The following is a 6,276-nucleotide window of genomic DNA, read 5'->3' on the forward strand; positions in this document are numbered from 1 at the left end:
GGGGCCTGCCTCATTTCTTATTGAGGGGAATTCCTCCATCAGGACTTGCTATGCTGGTGGTCATGAACCAGTGTTCTTTTTGCTGTTTGAACAGAACGCTTGCCTTGTGTATGTCCAGTCACAAAGTTGCCTTGATAAAAACCATATGAAAATACCACAAAGCCAAAGGGCAATAAATATTGTTACATAGAGTATGCTTTGTTGAAAATCGTGGTTTTAACATTTTAAAAAATATCTCTTGCTAAGGCTTACTCTCCTGACACAGGCTTGATCCAGCCCCTTTCTTTGAGATAGCTCTAATCTAACAGAGTTGGGATACTGGTTTGTCATTTGATATCAATCACAACTTTAAAAGGAGAAAGGAGACAAACTTGGATTGGATGACTCGTGGGGTCAGGATGCAGTCAGGGGCCTCCACCTTTGCAGAAAGGTCCCATCGCCTGCATCTCCCGGCTGCCTCGATTAAGCAGAGCCCTGCAAGGTGTGGAGAGCTGCTTCAGATTCTCATCATCCTTTTCTCTATCACATTTCACAAACTACCTCCCATTACCCAAATGCCCACTTCTTTCCTCTGCCAAGGGGAAAATTATTAGGTGCCAGCACACTCAATAGGTGGTTATTCAGTTGCACTTGAAAATGTTCATTTACTGTAACAGGCTCATTATTCTAGGAATGTAATTGGAACCCAGACTGTTATGACCTCAGGAAATAGAATGTAACAAAGCTATGCAGAAATATTAACTTTGCCCCAAAGCAGAGCAGCCCTTTCCTTAGGGAAAGTAGAAGAATCCATCCTATTCTCTCAGAGACCTACATATGGTTGGATCTTAGGCAACTTTAGAGGACTTCTAATCAAAAATTCTTAATTGACCCATTGGGAAACTGAAGCTTATCCACTTTAAAAAAATAGGCCTTCTGCCATGGAGAACTTTTTCTAGTGACCACTAAAATTTGGAGTAGCCAAGAACTAAGCAAGAAAGCTTTTGTCTATACAACATGGAAGTTGGGGGAACTTATAACCAGATGTTAGGGTGACAGGTACTAAAAACATTTTAAAAGTTGAAGAAAAATAAAGAGAGAGATGTAAAAAACAAAGCCTATATTAATAGCTTATGTAAAACAAGGGGCTTAGACAAGATGACAGAGGTCTTTCCAGCGCTGACGTTCTATTTCACGATGTCTACGGTGCTTTTAAAACTCATTAATAAAATGGAGTTTAATACACATATAATTCACTGTACACTAATCAAATAGCCAGTGCAGGAATCTGGTTTGATATTAATGATTTAGACTGGAAACTGTTCAACATATGGGCTTAAAATAATTAAAAAGGTTATCCCCTTCAAGTGAGTGATGCTTAGGCTAATCTGGGACCTTATGTTTAAGCCTCAGAATAGCTATATTCCAGAGACCTCATTTGCGTTCAGTTTCCCTTTCTGGAGTAAAGTTTTATGACCTCATGTGACTTTATAAGAAGGACATCATTATATGCACATACACACATACATATGAGCCATGTTTGAAACTGCTAATTTCAGCCTCTGAACAAAGACTATTTTGTAGTATAATAAGACATATTTACTAGTATTAAAATGGCAGACTTACTGTAAGTTTTACAACATTAAAAGGCAATGGGATTTTTTAGACCCAAAATAATATATAGTGCTTGACTTGTCTCAATTGCATTGAAAACACAGAGCCAAGATCCATGGTCCACTGGAAAAACGCACAGGATATGAACAGACAATTCAAAAGAAAAAGGAAAAAGGAAAGTACTTGTCTGTTGAATGTAAGAAAAGAGGCTCACTGCACTTACTATCAGAGAAATACAAAATAAAATTATACTGAGATGTAAGTTTTCATAAATCAGTTTGGCAAAAATCTAAAAGTTGTTAATCTTTCCCCATGGTAGAGGCTGTAGGGAAACCTCTCTCATGCATAGCAGGGAGAGTGTAAATTGCTACGGCCACAGTGAAGGTCTATTTGGCAACAGCTATCAAAATTTCCAATGTGTATCGCCCTTTAACCCAGTAATTCACTTCTGTAACTGACCTATAGATACACTTGCACACATGCAAAAAACTGACATATATCTATGAGGCAACTCATGGCGGCATGTTTGTAATAACAAAAGATGGGAAACATCCCAAATTTCCATTAGGATTATTTATATACAGTAAGGTACACACAGTTTTTTTTTTTTAATGAAGAGGCTCTCTATACATATGATATGGAAATATATCCAGAAATACATATTTGTGGAAGAAGCAGGGTGAACAAAACTGTGTACATAGTGTGTTCCTTTTGTGTAAAACTGAAAGGGGAGATAATAACATATGTTTGTGTTTGCTAACACTACTACTTAAAAACTCTGGAAAGAGATGCAAAAATAAATAAAAGTTTGTATTTTTAAATTTAGATTCAGGGGGTACATGTGCACGTGTGTTATAAGGGTATACTGTTTGATTCTGAGATTTGGACTAATGATTCAGTCACCCAAGTAGTGAACATAGTACTCAATAGGTAGTTTGTCAACCATTCCCCTCCTTTCATCCCCTTTTTTGAAATTACCAGTGTTCATTGTTCCCATCTTTGTGTCCATGAGCACCCAACGTTTAGCTCCCACGTATAAGTGAGGACATGTTATATTCAGTTTTCTGTTTCTGTATAAATTTGCTTAGGATAATGGCCTTCACTGCATCTCTGTTGCTGCAAAGGATGTAATGGTTACTGCCGAGTTTAAAATGAGGAAACTGAGGCCAGTATAAGAACAATCAGATGCCAATTTATTTATCTCCCAGACGAGGTTCTGTGGTCCTAAGGAAAGAGGGCTAGAGAAGTTGCACTTAACTTCTCAGGGCAGAGGGTTTTAGGGGGCTTTAAGGGGTGCTGGCCTGGGATGCATGGGGTGGGTTGCCATTGGGTAAGGCTTGGTGGGATTTCTTCAATTTTCACGGGTTCAAATGCATAGCTTGGTGCTGAGAGTGCACAGTCTAGTGCTAAATATAAACCTGGGGCAGAATGCAGAAGTGGGTGAGGGGAGCCCACATGGAGGAGCCAGATGCTGAGTAATGTGTTCTGCCTGATAAACTGTTATCAGGCATAGAGCGGGGTGGGTGTTGTTCATTCAGCTCTTAACAAGGCTATTGGCCTTACAAAGGACATGACCTTATTTTTTTTATGGCTGCATAGCATTCCATGGCATGTATGAACCACATTTTCTTTTTTTGTTGTTTCTTGAGACTGAGTCTCGCTCTGTCAACCAGGCTGGTGTGCAGTGGCACAATCTCAGCTCACTGCAACCTCCGCCTCCCAGGTTCAAGCGATTCTAGTGCCTCAGCCTCCCAAGTAGCTGGGATTACAGGTTCCTGCCACCACATCCAGCTAATTTCTGTATTTTTAGTAGAATTGGGGTTTCACCATATTGGCCAGGCTGGTCTCAAACTCCTGATCTCAAGAGATCCACCTGCCTCAGCCTCCCAACGTGCGGGGATTACAGGCATGAGCCACTGTGTCCAGCCTGTACCACATTTTATTTGTTCAGTCCACTGCAAACACAAGGTTTATGGGAACAGGATAAATGGTGGATAAAGGCAGAAGGAAGACTTTTTTCTGAATACTTTTGCATATCTTTGTTTTATTTTGAAAGCCATGTGAATGTATTACTAATCAAAAATATCCAATAATTTAAAAAATAGAGATGTTAAGAAATCACTTTGCCAAAAAAGTCAACACTCCAAATATCTGTTTGATTTGGTTTACTTTGAATTTATAATGCAATATAATCATAATTACCTACTATAAGAGTCGGCATGTATTTTGTGGTGATTGATTTTTTTTTTTCATGTTTCACATTTAACAAGATTCGTCCACTTTCATGCATAAAACCCTTTTAAATCAGTGTCAACCAGGAAAATTCATGTCAGAAAAAATGGAATGAGAGCAAATATTCTATATTCAGAACATCTGAGAAAACATTTCTGACTGTTGTTACAAAAGTTTATTTAACAAAAAGTCTAATAGGAAAATGTACATGACCTAATTTTTACATCATAGTAAAACAGGCCCTATGGAGAGAGGACGTGGGTTTCTCCGCTGAACAGCCATTATACTCGTTCCAAGGCTTCTAACATGATGATACTATTTCCTCGTATTACCACCATTCCAATATTGTTCTGTTGTCCACTAGTCGCCATCTCCACACATTCATCTATCACAAGATTCATAAAGGGATCAAATCCCCGCAATATTCTTGGACATGTCTGCCACCATTTAATTTCAATGATAACTTCTTGTCCATAAATTTTTTCAACTCGGGAGGGTGAGCTTTGCTCATGATGTCTACTCCGCGGGCACACAGAGGCCTTGGAATGGAATCGGTGATTGATTTTTTTAATGTTCTTTAAAAAATACTGATTTCATATTTGGACCTAGAGTTAGCAGTGATAGTTAGGCAAGATATCATAATAGTCACATAGGAATATCTTTATTACATAAATGCTAAACAGCCTCTAAATTCTTATTGCAATATTATCACAACAGCCTCCTCACCAGCTTCCACCTTACCTTCCTTTGGTCCATTCTCAGCTCAGGAAGCAGAATCATCCTGAAAGTATGAATAAGGTTGTGCCATTCTTCTGCTCAAAGCCCTCTTGCTCTGGTAAAAGTCCTTAGAGTGGTGTATGAAGTCCTATGGAAAGCAGCACTCAGCTTGTGGCAGGTGTCACATTGTCTCCAAACACACTCTTCTTTGCCTGTCTTGCAATGCTGGAGCTGGTCCCTGTTGATATTCTCTTGACACAATGCCCAGCTCTGTCAACAGAGGGCGCTGCAGGAAGAAGTAAATAACATTTCAAGGCCAAAGCGGAAAGCATGTGGTTAAAAATCCAGTTCATCTCATTCCAGAACCAGCACTTTTAATTTCTTTACACTGTTGCTTCCACATTTTGGCAGGCAGTTAGGTGGTGAGTTAGGCTGTCTCTTCCAGCTGACAAGGGCCATTACTAATATTATTTAGCAAAGATGTTTAACAAACTTTGAAACCATCTGTCTTTATCTTCATTTAGCTTGGTCTTTGACTGCTATCAAATGAGAATGTTTTGATGTTTTTGCAGCGATTCTGAAGTGAAGGGCTAGTTCTTCGTTCCCATCTATAAGTTTGTTATTGCAACTCCATCCAAAACAGAAATGATGGGTCTGCTCTTTCATGCATAAGATCTACTGGTAAATATTAATTTAGTGATGTGTTTTAGAATGTTGCTGTGGATTGATTTCAAGCTTACTGGTTCATTATTTCCAAAATTCAGCCTTTATATTTAAACAAGTAAACAAGAAGGACCTTGCCCAGCTCCCTTCTCTGATGATGCTCCATGAGTTAACATGGCAAAGTGACCCTGAAATTACATCAGCAAGGTTTTCCAATAATCTGGATGTTTATCTATTCTTGAGTTTATATCTTGCTAAAATGCCCCAAACAAAAAATTTCACAGGTAATGATCTCATTATAAAATACTAAAACATCTGTAATCTTCAATTGCTTCTGGTTTATAACCCAGTCATCATAAACTCCAAGATACTAATTTTGTTCCAAATCTCTGGTGCTCTGACCCAACTTGAAGCACTCCAGGACTACTCTGTGCTCTTGCTCCGATACTTACGTGCCCTGGGATAAAGTGTGGCCTGCCAGGGAGTCTTTGCCCATCCTGGTCACTGTATGCCTTGTATAGTTAAGTGTTCTGCAGGCTCTGTGTTGGTACAAGTCCTTGTAAGATAATCCAACTTCCAGGGCCCAAGCCAAAGATGTGTTAATCTAAATCATACTAACAGTCATGAGACATCACTCTTTCTCCATTTCCAAATTTCCCCCATTTGTGCTTTCAAAGATTGGCTGTGTGCCTCTGCACAACGTGTTAGGGCCAAGAAGTTGTTTCGAGCTCATCTAATCTGGAGAGATGGGATTACCTGTCAGGCTTGGATTCTGCTGCTTCTGCAAAATGAGTCTGTAGGATAGAGTGGCACAGAGTGGGAGTAGAAAAATAAAACTCTTAAGTGACAGACTCTCAAGGGTGAAAAGTTAAACGTGTGAAGTGTTGGGGTTTAAGGATCCCACAGCCCAGATGGACTTTTTGTCACTTCTAGGAGCCCACACCTAATCACCAGGGAACCCATCATTCTGAGTTCAAATGGTCAGTAGCTGCGAGAGAACAGGAGCCAGGAGCAATCTTCCTTGGAAAAAGCACATTTATTCAAGGGATATAAGTTAGGAGACAGCAAGAG

At 39.5% G+C, this 6,276-nt stretch overlaps 1 pseudogene; it reads right to left on the bottom strand.

The window, feature by feature from the left end:
- Positions 1-4,030: 4,030 nt before the first annotated feature.
- LOC108591137 (small nuclear ribonucleoprotein G pseudogene) lies at positions 4,031-4,378 on the bottom strand (annotated as a pseudogene).
- Positions 4,379-6,276: the final 1,898 nt, after the last annotated feature.

Source organism: Callithrix jacchus, chromosome 4 (genome assembly GCF_049354715.1).
Source record: "Callithrix jacchus isolate 240 chromosome 4, calJac240_pri, whole genome shotgun sequence".
In the NCBI taxonomy this organism is placed as follows: Eukaryota; Metazoa; Chordata; class Mammalia; order Primates; family Cebidae; genus Callithrix; species Callithrix jacchus.